Source organism: Hemitrygon akajei, chromosome 12, assembly GCF_048418815.1.
Source record: "Hemitrygon akajei chromosome 12, sHemAka1.3, whole genome shotgun sequence".
Taxonomy (NCBI): domain Eukaryota; kingdom Metazoa; phylum Chordata; class Chondrichthyes; order Myliobatiformes; family Dasyatidae; genus Hemitrygon; species Hemitrygon akajei.
The window spans coordinates 30,483,126-30,498,491 of NC_133135.1; the positions used below are offsets into that span (position 1 = coordinate 30,483,126).

Here is a 15,366-nt window from a genome sequence, read left to right on the forward strand (position 1 = left end):
AGACTCGATAGGCTGAATGGTCCACTTCTGCTCCTATATCTTATGGTCTTATGTTTGTGCTGGTTAAAAAGATCTACAGAGTCTCCCAGCAATAGGTCCATCCTCCTGCAATTCATTGCTCTTGGGGTACTTTTAAAATTTGTAAAGAGGTTTTCTCTTGAGTTTTACTCCATCTTTTGGATGAAAAAAAAACCTCATCTCCTGTCTCAGGTTTCTTCCAATTATGGTTGTTGATTTCGCTGCTAAGAATAAAAGTCCCTCCCTATTCATTCTGCCTTAGTTCCTTCATTTCTCAGCTTCTATGTTCCACAGAGTGCACCTGCAGCATCCTATCCTTTCTGACAGCCAAGATTTCCAGACTTAGCAACTTCTTCATTTACTTCCACTGCACCATTTTTGGCATAATCTTATCTTGCTGGATACTTGGAGACCACAATACTTTGCACTACAGTGGGCCAAATAGTGTGGGGTGCAGTTTTAGCCCAATCTTTTTCTTATATTTTATGCCTCGGGCAATATACCAACGCCCTTTCAAATTACTGGATTGACTTACCCTACTACATTTAAAGATCTCTGGCGTGCACTCCAGTTCATTGTCCACTGTGTATTCCCTTCAGAAGTTCTATCTCCCCACAGGAATTACCTCACATTTCTAAGGATTAAATTCCATTTCCCACTCTTCTGCCCAACTGACCAGACCTACTTTTCTGAAGTCTAAAGCTTTCCTTCTCACCACTGAACTCAAAGTCGCTTTTTATATCAGCTGCAAACTTCTATATCATGCCTTTGAGTCAAAAATATCAAAGGGAACGATTACTGAGGTCTATGGAACCCATTGGTAATAGCCTCTGGACAATAAAACATTGATCTATCTTTACCCTTTGCCTCTGTTACTTTCCCTCTAATCCTCCGGGCTTTTACTCTGGCTACATTGGCAGAAAGTTTATTAGAATATTTTAGTAATTTCCGCAGATACCACCTGTAATTTAACCACTTTAGTTTTTTCCCCCCGAGTGTGCATGTAGCGAAAAAAATCATTCTCGTTTGCTTGATTTTCCAGTTTAACTTCATATTTTACTCTTTACAGCCTTTTACCCGTGATAACATGTTTTCAGATTACAAGTATGGAAAAAAAGAACAACTGAACTGCGTAAAAACGTTTTATAATCCCGCAATCACCGGTTAAAACTGCAGCACAATTTACAATGCTTCCACGTCTGGGTGCTCTCTGCACTCATCGGTTCATAGACTATTTAAAGCTTGCACAAATCCAACAGGGGAGGCTTCCCCTTCCATCGAATGCGCTTTCAAAATCTTCTGTCTACGCGTGTTCTCGAGGTCTCGCTGGCGGGATCTGTCACAGTAGCTGCATTGTTGATGAGAGCACGACATTCCCTTTCTGTACTTTGGCTGGAAACCTCTCTCCGCCGCTTCGCACCACTCCCCCCCCCCCCCCACCCCCATCCAATCGTCAACCTGCGAGTGCGTTCGGTTCCGATGACGCCATAGAGCGGGCATTGCCGAAGTTTGCCGAAGAGACTCGGAGGGAGTCGGCGAGCGGCAGGCGACGGTTTGGCTTGGTGTCCGTGGAAAGTGTGTTAAGTAGCGCTCCGGAGTAAAAGAGACGCGGCTGGTGAGATTGCGTTCGTGCGAATTGTGTGTGCTAGTGAACGAAGGGGAGAAAACGCACACACACACGTACACGTAGAAAATAAAACAAATAAACTTGTGAGCCAAGGAGAGTTTTAATTTTTTGGGCGCGGTTCGAGAGGTGAGAGGGAGCCGGTGCCCGTGTGCCCGGGCTCGGAGTTACGGGCATCGTGAGCCGGGCAGCTGGACATTATGAGCCGAGCTGGGGGAGACTTGAGGCGGCCGTGCGCGGTGAGTATACAAACACGGAAACCCGAAGAGGGGCAATTTCTAAAAAAAAAATGCTGGAGTTTGACTTGAGTTTCGTGAATTTTTTTTTGTTGCTGAATCCGCAAACCCTCAGGTGAAGCCGGGCTTTCGTTTTTGTCCTCTGCTCGATTACTGCAGCCTGTTGAAATGGGAGCTTTGATCCCCTTTTTCAAAAATATAAACAATCTATTGTGTGAAACTGATTTATTTTACTTTAGATGTGTAATATCCATCGCAGAATGGGCACCAAGTAGATTTGGCCTTGGTTTGTTTTATTTTTCTTTCTTTCAACAATGAAGAAATTGCCAAAACTCCACCGCCTGTTGAAAGCGAGAGAATCGAGACGGCGATGGAAAATTTGGTAGTATAAACTTAAATTGGAAAAACAAAGGGAGTCCCAGCAATCGGTACTGTTTCAAAATAACGAATTTTACCTGCGGGTGTGTTGAGACCGAGAGTCTTTTGGCTTCCTTGATTTGGATTGTATTAGAATGAAGATCGAAACTGGAGACGATCTTTTGAATTTTTTTTGTCTTTAACTCTATTCTCATGTTAAGCAAGTGGGTATGCATGGTTTTGGCATTTTTTTTTCGCTCTTGTAATCGCGTTTGCTAGGAGCGATCGGACCATTTTTGATTTTTATTGTTGAAGCACTGGCTTCAGATGCCAAAGTAGTACAACATCGTTTCTCGGGACTCCGGATTGTTTATCGGGATGAAAAGTATGCCATTGATGTTTTTAAAAAAACAAAAGGACCTGGCTGGCTTTCCGTTCTGTAGTAATTAAGTGGCTTCGACGAAAGATATATTTGAAAAGAATGTTGAAATAAAACTAACAGCATTTGGAATCGAGATAAACTGCAGCGAGTATAATTTTCTTTCACCGGCTGGCAATACCTACCTATTCTTTTGGAGCTCTGGATGATGAGGATTGTAGAATCTCATGTTATTTTTAAATAACATAGGCAAAGATTTGAAAAGCGAGCTTCTTAGGCTTTAAAATATAATTTAAAAGACGTTTCGCCTTATTTATATTTATGAAGTGTGAAGACTTTTTGGGGTGAGGGCTTTTAAATTTTGTATTAAAATTGGAATTGATTCAAGATTTTGAAGCTAAGTGAGCATTTAAATGTATATTTCCCCCTTTCCCTTGTAAAATGCGGACGGTGGTTTCCCTATTCTGATTTCATTTTTGGATTTGTTCAGAGCTTGATGTTCTTGTTCTTTTTCTCTTTCCCTGTTGAATTGCGAGTCTGTTTCAAATGGTGGCGTCGGTTTCTCCGTAGAGACCTTAGAGAGCGAGTGAACTTGATCCGCGAGGTTGTGCAATCCTGAATCAATGTATCTGATCGTTTGGAGACGCTCCTTTTTCGGAGACTTGAGCCTTTACCAAAGATGAACAGTGTACATTTATCCCGTCTTCCAAAGGTTAAAACTAAGCCTATTTAAAACAGTCGCGAAGAGTGTCTGAAGACGGGTTGGTTTGTTTTGAGAATGCACGTTGGTTTTGGTAAATGATTTGTGTTTTTAGATTAAGACGACTTCCGGTTACTTTTAGGAAAGTAATTAAGGCAGCGATTAATTAATGCGTTTAAGACTTTGGTCCCGTCACGTTTATTCAAGTGTTTAAGGTAATCGAGAATGGTTAACACGAAAGCATTTAGTGTTCTGTCCATCAACACTGAGTAGCCTGGTTATGATATGCAATACTATTCTACTTTGGTTATGAATTCTGACATAACTCTTTATGAGAATGAACAACTAGTATATAAGAGTATTTGCTGAATATGCAGCCACTCTCATTCTGCAGTTAAATTTCATTTTGAGTACTTATAAATAAAAAACAGTATGTCTGTATTTGAATATACTTGTCAAATATATGCTGCGTATAGATGGATCAACATCGTACTTCTGTCGTATGTTAAGGCTCCATAATTGTATTGAAAGCTGTATGAAAATTTTCTTGAATTACTTTTTATCTATCAATTAAACATTTTGGAGCATTAAGTATTGATTTTTGAAGCTGATTTTCTGCAGTGGACCTTTTACTGTAGGAGCCATCTTGTTCTCAACTCATTGCAATTATGTTTGACTTTTATCAAGGTTGCCAAGTACAGCAATTGATCAGTTCTTCAATAAAACTGCTTGAAAGAGGGATGATATCTCAGGATTTCCATTTTCTTGAATATTATTTTTCAAATTTTCCAGTCCTTTACTAAACTGTCCTGTTGATAATGTCTACCTCCCCCCCTCCCCCACCAAATGACCTGGTGAAAGGTAACATACAGTTAGCCATACAGATTACTGTGTTCTCAACTTTGATATTGTGATTTGAGTGGTTTTGTTTGCTGGAGGAGCGGATGATGTCTCATTTGTTCTGATGTAGGTTTCATGCTCCTCCTCCCACTCCCCTTCACCTTTCACCCCCAAATCTTACTTCCCCCCACCCGTCTGAGATGCTTCTTGGTTAAAACCTGATGATCTATGATCTTAATATACTTCAAGTCATTTGTGAATTTCTTAACAAGAGTTTAGTACTCACTGATTATTTATAATTATTAATTCATGTGAACAGCACTAAAACAATTTGAATTTTGCAGATGTTAGTTCTTAAGTTCCACAGAAGTCAAATTTTTTAGTTCGTTCAATATTTCCTTGGTGTTACTCATGCTTTCTGGAAGCTGGGTGAACATCAGTAGTGGTGCATTTTAATATTACATGCTGTGAGTTTTGGACTCAAACTTGATTACAGCAAACTATTCTAGACTTGATCAGCTGAAAAGCCAACTGCTTTCTTACAATTGAGTCTTTATCCATACACCTCAACTCCTTTATTATGTATTTTGGTGCTTTCCTGTGTATCTGATTTGTGTTTTGTGATCTTTATGGACTTGTTGCATAATGTATCAGCCAAAAGGTTGCCTAGGACTAATTTCTCCCTTGTCTTATGGGTACTGTTAATATTTATTGTCAATATAATACTGGGAAATTTGAGATCATATCCTTCCCTTTATTCTATCTCTCTTGGCCCTGGTCTGTAGTTCAGTAAAATTGTTAGGCCTCAGTTCGAGTTAGTTAACCACTGGTTGAGTTTGTGACCCTGGTATCTTCTTTATCTCCTATCTCATTGATTGATTGCTTCCATTTATAAATCATCTTTTGTCTCTGCTGCTACTTTAGCTCATCTTCTGCCAAGACCCACTGTATCCTTCATTACTAGTGCAATCTCCTGACTTAATCATTTCAGTATTTGCTCTGCTGGCATTCCATTCTCTATAAAGCCCAGCTCACTCACAACTTGGAAACCAATAAAATTACAGTTGTTGGAATCAGAAATGCTTGAAGAACTCAGTCAAGCAGCATCTGTGGAAAGAGAAACTAATTAGCATGCTGCTAAAAGGTCTTCAGTGTAAAGTTTTCCACCCTATTAAGATGCTGATAAACTTTTATTTTTAAGGTTGCCGTATTTTAGATCTATTTCTTTCAGGAGGCAGGTTTGTTCCATTGTTCATGTATGGGTTCTTTGTATGGATTAGTTTCAAACATCTGACATCTATTGAATCATTGTTACTCGATGAAAGCTACTGTAGATTATTCAATGTAATCCAATATCTTGTTCAAATCTGGGGCAGCTTGTCGTCCTTCCTGACCTCTTGTTTTACTCTTTGTTGGCTAAGGTATGGAAACTTTGCCTTGAGATGGACAGAGTAATCAGAAAGTGCTTGTCAGTAAACTGTTACTTTAATTTTTTTTCACATCTGGTTCCTATTCCTTGTGTATGATTCCAGTCTAGGAAGTGGCAACCTGGACAATCCATTCTTTTATTGGAGAGATGCAGACAGGGATGCAGAAAAGTGTTGATCTTGAATATACTTCCATCGTATTCTGATCTACCATCTGCTATGTGGAAGATGTTCAGATATGTCCTGTCCAGGAAAGGACTAATGCAATTTAGCTTCCTAATCTGTCCATTGTTATTTATTGGTGAGAAGATGGAAGCCTTGGCTTTGCCAGGATTACCGGTACTCTGTTCCAGGTCTCATTGTAGCATTGGTCTAAACATACAGCAAAGAAATAATTTTAAGGTAACATTTGACTGTGACATCAAAAAAAACCTTGGTATAACTGGAATAAAATGGCATCAGGGGAAAGCACCCCAATGGTTGAGGTTTTACATTGTGCAAAAGATGATGGTTGTTGAATGCATTTCAAGCTAGCCTCTAGGCATCATTGCAAGAGTTTTGCAGTGTTTTTGAGCCAGTCTTTTGTTTCAGTAATGATAATCCTTTTATTCATCTGTAAGAACTGAGGATGTTTGTTGTTCATTGTCCATTATTTATTTTCCATTCTCTGTTTCTCAGAATAAACTTGGAAGATAGTCAGGCTTCGTATGATGAATGACAAGTGCTTTCCATCAAGGAGCAAATGGTCTTATTTTTATGATCTCAAAACAAGTGGCTGATAAGATAGTTTATGTTGGTTTAAATTTTTCAAATGCTCCACATTTAAGGAAGGTTCTATTAGATTGGAAAATAGTGACTGTAACTCCTTTATTCAAAAGAAATAGAGATAAAGCAAGAAATTACAGGCCAATTAATGTAGCATCTTTCTTTCACTAGGAAAATGTTAGCCTCTAAATAAAGACTTTTTCTATCAGGTCAAATATACATACCCATTGGGTCATTCCGAAACTGGTTATCTGGGATTTAGGGACAAGTTCCGAACTTTCAAATGGCCCCTAAAGCTCTTCATGTTTCATGTCCTATTTAGCTGTGTTTTAATGGAGTCAGTGCGAATATCAGTTTTTTAAAACCTGCAGAAGTTTCATAGAGACCACTTGAATAATGAGTGTCTGGACAGCAATTAGAGTCTGGATGCTAATTACACCTTTCGAATTAACTGTTGCCTATGGAAGTCTGATCAGTATTTGGGTTGTAGGGTCAAAGTGTCTGTTGCTAATGAAAACAGGTAGCAGTTCAAGATAGTGATGGGTTAAAGTACAGACTGAAAATATGATATGAATGTTGTGGATTTATTGGGCCATATGCAGGAACTAGCAGATGAACAGGCCTGTTTTTCTTAGGTTTGCACGTGCATGTTTACTTTGCACGTAAGTTGTAGATCAAGTAAATATGGTGTCCTTCAACAGTGTTTCTGGGATTTGTGTGCACATGCTGGCAATTTTGTAACTCCTTAACTAAGGCAGTCAAGAGGCAGGCAAAATATTAGAATAATGACTTCATCAAGGAATCACATACAGAGAACAAAATAGAGAGGGAAACAAATGTTAGATTAAGAGAGCTCGGGGAAAGGGACAAAGGGAGACGAAGTAAATTTAAATTAAATGTTATTGAAGATTTTGGAAAAGCAATTACAAGCTGATGGAATGTGCTACCCACATGCAGTAAGTAGTTATCCATGTCAGAAGGATTTGTATAGTAGTAATTAACATGTATCACACTTTTTTTAAGAGGTATGCAGACTGAAACTTGTGTGGTGAGCTTAGTTTGCATTCACTACAACAGGACACACCACTGTGCTCAATGTCTTTTGAGCCAGAAAACAAGATGTCTTTTGAAAATCTAATAGAGGGGCACTGCTCCACTTGCAGCTTTTGACATTTCGCATGGTTGATCTTACTGGTGCTGTGCAATTTATTCGTAAATAATGGTGGGAGTTGTTAGCCTCACTTATTTTAGAAGTAAGTTTTGACTTTTGTGTACACATAACCAGGTAGCTTATTCAGTTATTGGGTGAATTCAACTGCTTTTCTCGATCAAAATGTTCAGTTTCAAAGTGAAACTAATTTTATATTTTAAGAAAAGTCTAATCATATAATTGGCAGTTGTATAAAACTAGTTTGGAATGTTGAAATCCAATAATATGAGAGTGAATTGCAATTCATAGAGAAAATTGAGCATTTCTTATACTGTAGCACTTGCACATTAGTAGGACATGCTACAGTTGTCAAAAGCCAGTGAAATTTTATTGCCAGCATTTATATTGTTGTCACATAGGAAATGCAGAAGTCATTTTTGTAAATAGCAAGGTATTGATTGAATTACAAAATGTTTGTTCAAGGATAACTATTAGTCAGGATTTTTTATCCTTGGATTAGTTTTGGAATTTTAGTCCACCTGATTGGTCAGATTTTGTTTCTCATATTGAAAGGCACCAATTGCAATTGAGATCAAACCTGTCAGTATTGTACCTAGGAGGTGGATCCCATAGTGAGTCTACTTCCTGGGTGGTAAATGAAATGTTTGATACTTTCTATATTTGCCTCCACCTCATCTGTAAACAATATTTGTGCTTAATTATGTGTTAATTTAGCAATAGTGAGTAATTAAGATGGTGACTTGTGTGATTTACCTTTACAGTTAAATATATTAGTTAGGTCTACTGCATTGTCTGACATGGAACATAGCAAGTGTCTTATCTTATAAATGCAAGAAAGTTAGCAGTTTGTTCCTTTGGAAGTCCAAAAGTTTATTCATAAAAGCTGTTTGGTGGATAAGTAGATAATTAGTATGGATTCCTAGGTTAGGTGTTTGTCCCAGCTACATTCTGGATTTTCTAGACATGCCCTCTTCTCCATCAGGGAGGAGATACCTGAAGACCCACACTCAACATTTTAGGAGCATCTTCTTCCCCTCTGACATCTGAATGTCTATGATCACTATTTCACTATTCCATTTCTTGTGCACTATTAATTTTATAATTTATTATTTTATGATACTGCACTGCTGGAAAAAGCAGATCTTATGATATTTAAGTTGATGATAAAACTGATTCTTATTCTGATTTCTTTGTTTTGAACCGTGTGTTTTTTTTCCTTTTCTGATATACCATCTTAATACCATAAGGTTATAAGACACAAGGAAAGAATTGGGGCATTTGGCTCTGCCATTCCATCATCGCTGATTCATTATTCCTTCTCAACCCCATTCTTCTGTCATCTTCCCGTAACCTTTAACGCCCTTACTAATCAAAAACCTACCAACTTCCACTTTAAAAATATTCAATGAATTGGCCTCCACAGCAGTCTGTGGCAATGAATTCCACAGATTCACCACCCTCTACTTGCAATATAAAGTGGGGGAAAACAGCTCAGTCTTTATTATGCTTGCATGGTATTACATTTGGGAGTTTGTCCCATTCCAGAGAATTGAGCATGCAATCCAGCCTAACACTCTACTGTGATATAGAGGGAGTACTGCCTTGTTGGAGCTGTTGCCTTTCAAGTGAGATCTTAAACTTCAGTTTTCCATGTAAACATAAAAGATCTAGTGAAACAAATTTGGAAACTATTGGAGTTATTTCAAGGTATGGCTCAGTTGTACCGGACTCCTTTGTCACTGTGTTTTGCTCTGATAAGCTCAAGTGGCACCTGCTGGGAAATGGCTTAAAGAATATTATTCACCGGGTAGCTTCTACTACTCAGTAAGAAATTTGGGGCTTGACACATTAGGATAGCCCTAACTGCTATAGATTTAAACATTATTCATTGTCAAAGCCAGACTATAGCTGTGGACATGTCTGGGTGATATATGATGGACAGAGGATGACCAGCTCAAGAAACAAGGCTTCATAGGATGCATTCTGCTGCTGTAAGCAATGAGTTAGTTTGAGTTAGAAACTGTGTGGTAATTGAATATCTCATGTCCCTCTAATTGGGGACCAGCATGCTGTAGTCATTAGTGCATAAATCCTTAATTCTGGAGGCTTTGGAAGAGTCTGATGAAGATTTTTTCAATGTTGGAAAAATATAGGTCTGCGATCTCAAGGGAATAGAACTAATTTTCCTGGGCAATTCCAGGATCAGAAAGAACATAATCCTCTGGAAAGAGCATTGCAGTATGTCCTTGATCTGACAAAATTATTTGGAGTATGGTTTTGTCATCACCAATACCTGGTTCATCAGGAAGACACAAAGTATGATGGCAACATGCTTTTGATATGGACATGATTTTCCTTGCATGTCAACATCCAAATTCAAGGTACTGCATTGACTAAAAAGCTTTGACTCCATTAATCGAAAACAACTGTGGAGAACCCTCCTCAGATCTGGCAGTTTTATTAAATTCGTTCCCATTATTGATTTTACTACATCATAGCATTCTAATCTTATTTTGAAGATGGGGTCTCAATGTAGACAGGTGTTAAGCCAAGCTAAATCATTGCCCCAACATTTTCTCAATAATTCCAATCACAGTGCTGCAACTTTCTTTCAAGTGTTTTCTTGCTGGAGAGCAGCTAATCTAGAACTGTTCACCATACATTGCATCTGACCTCTGTTATGGAGCTGGATGAAATGGGAGGTTGAGCTCCAAATCATCATCATTTTTATTTTCACTGAAGCATATAGCAATAATGACCTTTACAATTAACATTCGCTAAAACAAAGTCCTCTCCCAACCTGCTTCAATTTCATAACATTACACCTCAACTACAGATGAGCCTGGAGAGGTTAGACCTCTTCAGATCTCTTGCCTTCAGCATGCAGTGCAACCTTTGGCTGCCCAAGTAGAAACTTTGAAGTATGTTAAGCAGCATTGTGATCTCTACCCTCATATGCTCTTATTCATAGAGTTCTACTTTGCACAGGAGATGTACCACCAAACCTGTCTCTATTAAATCATCCTAATTAACTGTTAAGCAAAGCAAACCAACATCCTCTTTCACATCAGCATTTCCAGCACTAAGACACAAATTACAATTAGTTTCCTTCAGGAGATGGGCCATGCCATTGCATGCCTAACATCAGATTTCTTAAGTTGGCACTCGTATTTAAGCTTAATAGTGCAAGATTATCATGAGTACAAAGGAATTGATTCAAGAATGAATCAAATCAAAACTTCACTTTGGGATTTGCTGCTGTTTTGAAAAAGTGTAGAATGGATGTATTCTTGTGTTAGGCAGAAATCTTTGAAATAAAAATTCCAACCCTGATACCCAGCACCAGCAAAACATAATCTTTTAATTGTTATAAGTTCAAGTCAGCCAAATCTTTCATTCAGTGAAAATTCTGATCTTCCTGTGTGTACATTAATCCATTAATGCAAACCAGTAATAACTTGTGTCCACTAATGTAGTAAAAGTATTAGTCCACCCTTTACCTCCCCCACCTGGTTTTGAATCCAGAATAAATTATTTTCTCTTCCATCCCCACACAGATGCAAAAGTTGTTAATAGTTCTGCCTAGTGTGATACTGATTGCTTTACTAATTATGATCCTGCTGGAGAGGGCACATTTGCAAATTCTTGTGGGTACAACATTAGTTTTGGCTGTAGTGCTGATTAGCCTGCAAATATTTGCTTTCCAAGCATATGCATAAATAGTCATTACTTAGTCCAGTTTCCAGATCACTTAGAATGAAGCCCAGTCGATTTTCAGGAAAGTTAAGGGATGCAGCAGTATTAGTTTATTTTCTACATGTCTGATTTATTGATGTTTTCATAGTTGAGCAGCTTTTAAATGGGCATCACCTTTCCTGAGTAGCATGTCTTTAAGCTTCAAGGTATTGCTAGTATTTGGTAAGCACAACTTTAAGTTTCTTGCAACTTTTATCAATTGTAATTGGAAAGTTTTAGTCAGGCATGTCTTTAGGACTGAAGTCCTAGGATAAGGATATTTAAAACAGGAACAGAATAGGATAAGAGAAAACTTGTCAAAGTTTTGAGGCAGAATTTTTTAAAATTCTACCTTCAAATCTCTGAGCTAAGTGATGCCCTATAAAGTGTTGAGACTGTCTTTTCAGCTATTGAGGCTTCCTTGTAAATTCCTTTAGCAGCGTTGTTGTTCCTGTTCTGATGGACTTTTGTTAAGTTGTACAATTGTGGTTTTTTAAAAACTAGAATCCATTTTTATATTTTAATTTAGAAATGCTTGGAAATGTTTAATGTTCCTGATGCCACCTTCCATGTTGTGTCCACTACTTTGATGGATTGATTAAAAATAGAAAACTCAGCACAAATCTGTGCATTTGTGGAGCTACCAAATTGTCCTTTACCACAATATTTAACATCATGGCCTAGTGTATTTTTCATTGGGCTACTTTTGTCAAGCGTCATGGTGAATAATAAGATGGCAGCTGCAGGCATCTTTGAAAGGTACTGATAGGGAAAGCTACAAATTATGTGGAGGTAAAACAAAGGAAGAAGCTTGTTATCTCTAAGTGGAACATATGATTAAGATTTTGAAGCAAAAACAGAATATGTTTTCAATGTTCCGCAGGCCAGACAGCAATGGAAAAATGAACAGAGTGTCAGGTTAACTTTTATTAGAGAAGATAAAAGGCTAGGAGGATTGGAAATTCAAAAGATTGGAGAAAGAGTCCACAATATGAAGTGGCTTAATAATTGGATATAAAGGAAAGGCAGCAGAAAGAAATTTGGGGTTCAGTCCATTGAAATGGGATTATCAGGTGTTGAATTTGAAGCCTTTGCAGTTTTGCGATCACAGAGATCAAGATATGATAGGATAGTGATAATCCGGCACAAGATAAGATTTTGAGAAAGATGGGTTCATGGAAAGTGAAAGAAGAAAATGACTAGAGGAAAATCAGAATTCAGGAATTGTTAAGATCATTGGGAAGGAAAGATTTATTGTTTAAAGACCTCATACCGAAAAGGATCAGGACTGCTCTGCAATGATGAGGTAGTGTTATTGGTGAGAACTTGCTTATGGTGAACATACCTGTATTCATGCATGGAATTTCAATTAGAATCTGTATAGAATATGTTGGAGCTGATGAAATGCTAGTGACTTGAAATATTATTTCTTTCCCTCAGTCTTCAGATACTGTCTGAACTGCTGATTTTCCCCCCCAGCATTTTCTGCTGAAAATAGTTTGTTGGGTTTTTGGGCAAATCTCTCTGGTACTACAACTTTTCAATCAGCAAATCTTATAAATGTGTGGCATTGAAGAGGGAAAATTTGGCCCATGTCTGTGCTGACCAAAAAATGGAGGTGCCCAATCTCGTGTTGCTTTTCAGCTCTTCGTCTGGAGGTCTTGGCATTTCAAAGAACTTTAGTTTTAAACATAATGGGAGTTTTTGCTTCGGAGAATAAGTTTAGGCCATCAAACACTTCTGTGGGGTATGGGGGAAGGGTGCAAATGGTTTTCTTTGACTCCTTAATCCTTTTACCAATTACTTAAAAAGGAAATGATGAGGTCTTGCTCAATTGATCTTGTGCACCCCCAGAACTACTTACACTCCAGTTGTGAATGTTGCTGGAAAACTAAACAACATGTAGATGGGGGAGGCTCCTTGCTCACAATGATATATAGATGTGTAAGCGAATACAAAAGTTGGGGCTGAATAAATGTCCAGATATTTCCAAATCTGTATAGATAACAGGAATCCAGTCTGACCACTTACTACCCCATCTCTTGAGTCACTGTCATGATCATAGTAAAGATATTTTTGATAGTATTATCTTGAGCCACTTGTTCTTTTGGCTTCCAGTAATGCCATTTACAGACCTTATTTAGCTGTGGTACTGTCTGCCTTGGTCAATTGATGCAATTGTTGGCACTCTCACCTCTGAGTCAGAAAGTTGAAATATTATGTAATGCGAGAGACTGGAGTGCAAAATCTGGGCATTACTGAGGGACTGCTGGACCTCTCAGTGAAGGCCAGTGCAGTTAATTTCAGTGACTCAGACAAATTTCTTCTTTATTTTTGAGGAATAAATACGGGTTGTATCATAGTCATATAGCACCACAGTGCAGAAATAAGCCCCTTGGCCCATCTTTTCATGCCTGGATATTGTTCTTCCTAATCCCTTCGTCCTACATCGGGACCATAGCGCTCTCTACCCCTCCCATCTATTTACTTATCCACTTAACTTAAATGTTGAAATTGAACCCGCATCCACCATTTTCACTGGCAGTTCATTCCACAGTCTCTGAGTGAAGAAGTTCTCACTTGCGTTTCCCTTAAATATTTCACCTTTCACGCTCAGCCCATGACCACTAGTTCTCTTCTCACTCAGTCTTGATGGAACAGACCTGCTTGCATTTACCCTATCTATACCCTTATGTATTCTATATCTCTATCAAATCTCACCTCATTTTCCTATGCTTCAGGGAATAAAGTCCTCACCTTTTCAACTTTTTCCCATAACCAAGTTCTCAAATGCAGGTTGTGAGAGCTTGCCTATAAATCAGTGATTGTGTTTCCTATGTCACAACATTAGCACATATATTCTTTTAAAGAAATGATTTCATTGCTATATAGCTTACAAGTAATAGAGGAGGGGCAGATGGGGCTCGTCAGCTGTGGAGAAGGAAAACCCTGATCTCAAACATCAGCTGCTTTGCGGTTGTAGCCTCTCATGGGGAAGGCTTCGGGAGTAAACCCCAAGGGGAAAATCTGGAGCTGGAGGCTCTAAGGCAGTCCTACGTTGAGTTCAATGCTGACTGGCAACTCCTGCAACTCTGCTTGTACCAAACTGTCATTCCTCTGGGTCATTCAGATGCATGGAGAGCGGAAGCTTGCTATCTGTATCGTACTGCCCAGGCTTGTGTATCTATACAGCTGGGGCGCAATATCCATGGTTAACTGTGACCAATTGAGGACTTCACTCACTCAGTAGAGGGAAAAACCACTCTGGTAATGCTGAAAAATTTGCTATTGGCTGAATTTTCATAGCAACAAAAATGAAAAGATGGATTTTTACAGTGTGTATTCTTCAGCTGAATTGAAGGAAAATTCTCTTCTATGTGTATGTCAATATGTGTGCCTGGAGTGCTGCTTACTGGCCTTTTGCTGCCAGTGCAGTTTATAATATTCAGGAGGATTTGGGAAGAAAGTGAAATCTGCACTTAAATATGAATAGCATTATACTGGACACTATATTTGTTCATTGCTTAATTGCTTGGTACAAATCTGTAGCAGTTGATTATGTAAAAGTAACTGCAATTAATAGCAAGTTGTTGACAGCAAGAGTTTATTACTGAAGTTGATGCACTAATTTAGCACCTTCACTATAATTCACTGAAGATGATAAACTATTTTGAGTATTATACAAGGGGTTTCAGTTTTGGAAAGTTCATGTCCAGTAGAATGCAAACATTGCCTTGTTGTTAGCAGGCAGCAGTTGTTTAAAGACATTTGTTGCATTTATAACCATATAACAATTACAGCACAGAAACAGGCCATCTCGGCCCTTCTTGTCTGTGCAGAACGCTTTTCAGAAGAGCTTGAATTGTTTTCATTTTATTGAAAGTCTACAAGGAATGATGAAATAATAAATTGTGAATTAATTCAAAAATAAAAACAAATATTCTAGTATCATTATGTACCTAATCACTTTTCACTTAGTTCTTTCAGAGCCAACTGTGGAGGCAAAGTCATTGTGTATATTTAAAGTGGAGGTAGATGGGGTTCTTGATTAGTAAGGGTATCTAAGGTTACAGGGAGAAGGCAGGAGAATGGGGTTGAAAGAATAGTAAATCAA

The 15,366-nt window shown here is 38.3% G+C and overlaps 1 protein-coding gene across 14 annotated transcripts in view; it reads left to right on the top strand.

Moving 5' to 3' along the window:
* Window positions 1-1,549: 1,549 nt before the first annotated feature.
* LOC140736838 (receptor-type tyrosine-protein phosphatase F-like) overlaps window positions 1,550-15,366 on the top strand; it is a 344,443-nt gene continuing 330,626 nt past the window's right edge. For 12 of the 14 annotated variants that reach the window (XM_073062804.1, XM_073062808.1, XM_073062807.1 and 9 more), the window contains exon 1: window positions 1,550-1,881. The gene's annotated coding sequence lies outside the window, so the exon portion shown is untranslated. The remainder of the gene's footprint in view (window positions 1,882-15,366) is intronic. The other 2 variants (XM_073062816.1, XM_073062805.1) reach the window with 2 other exon arrangements.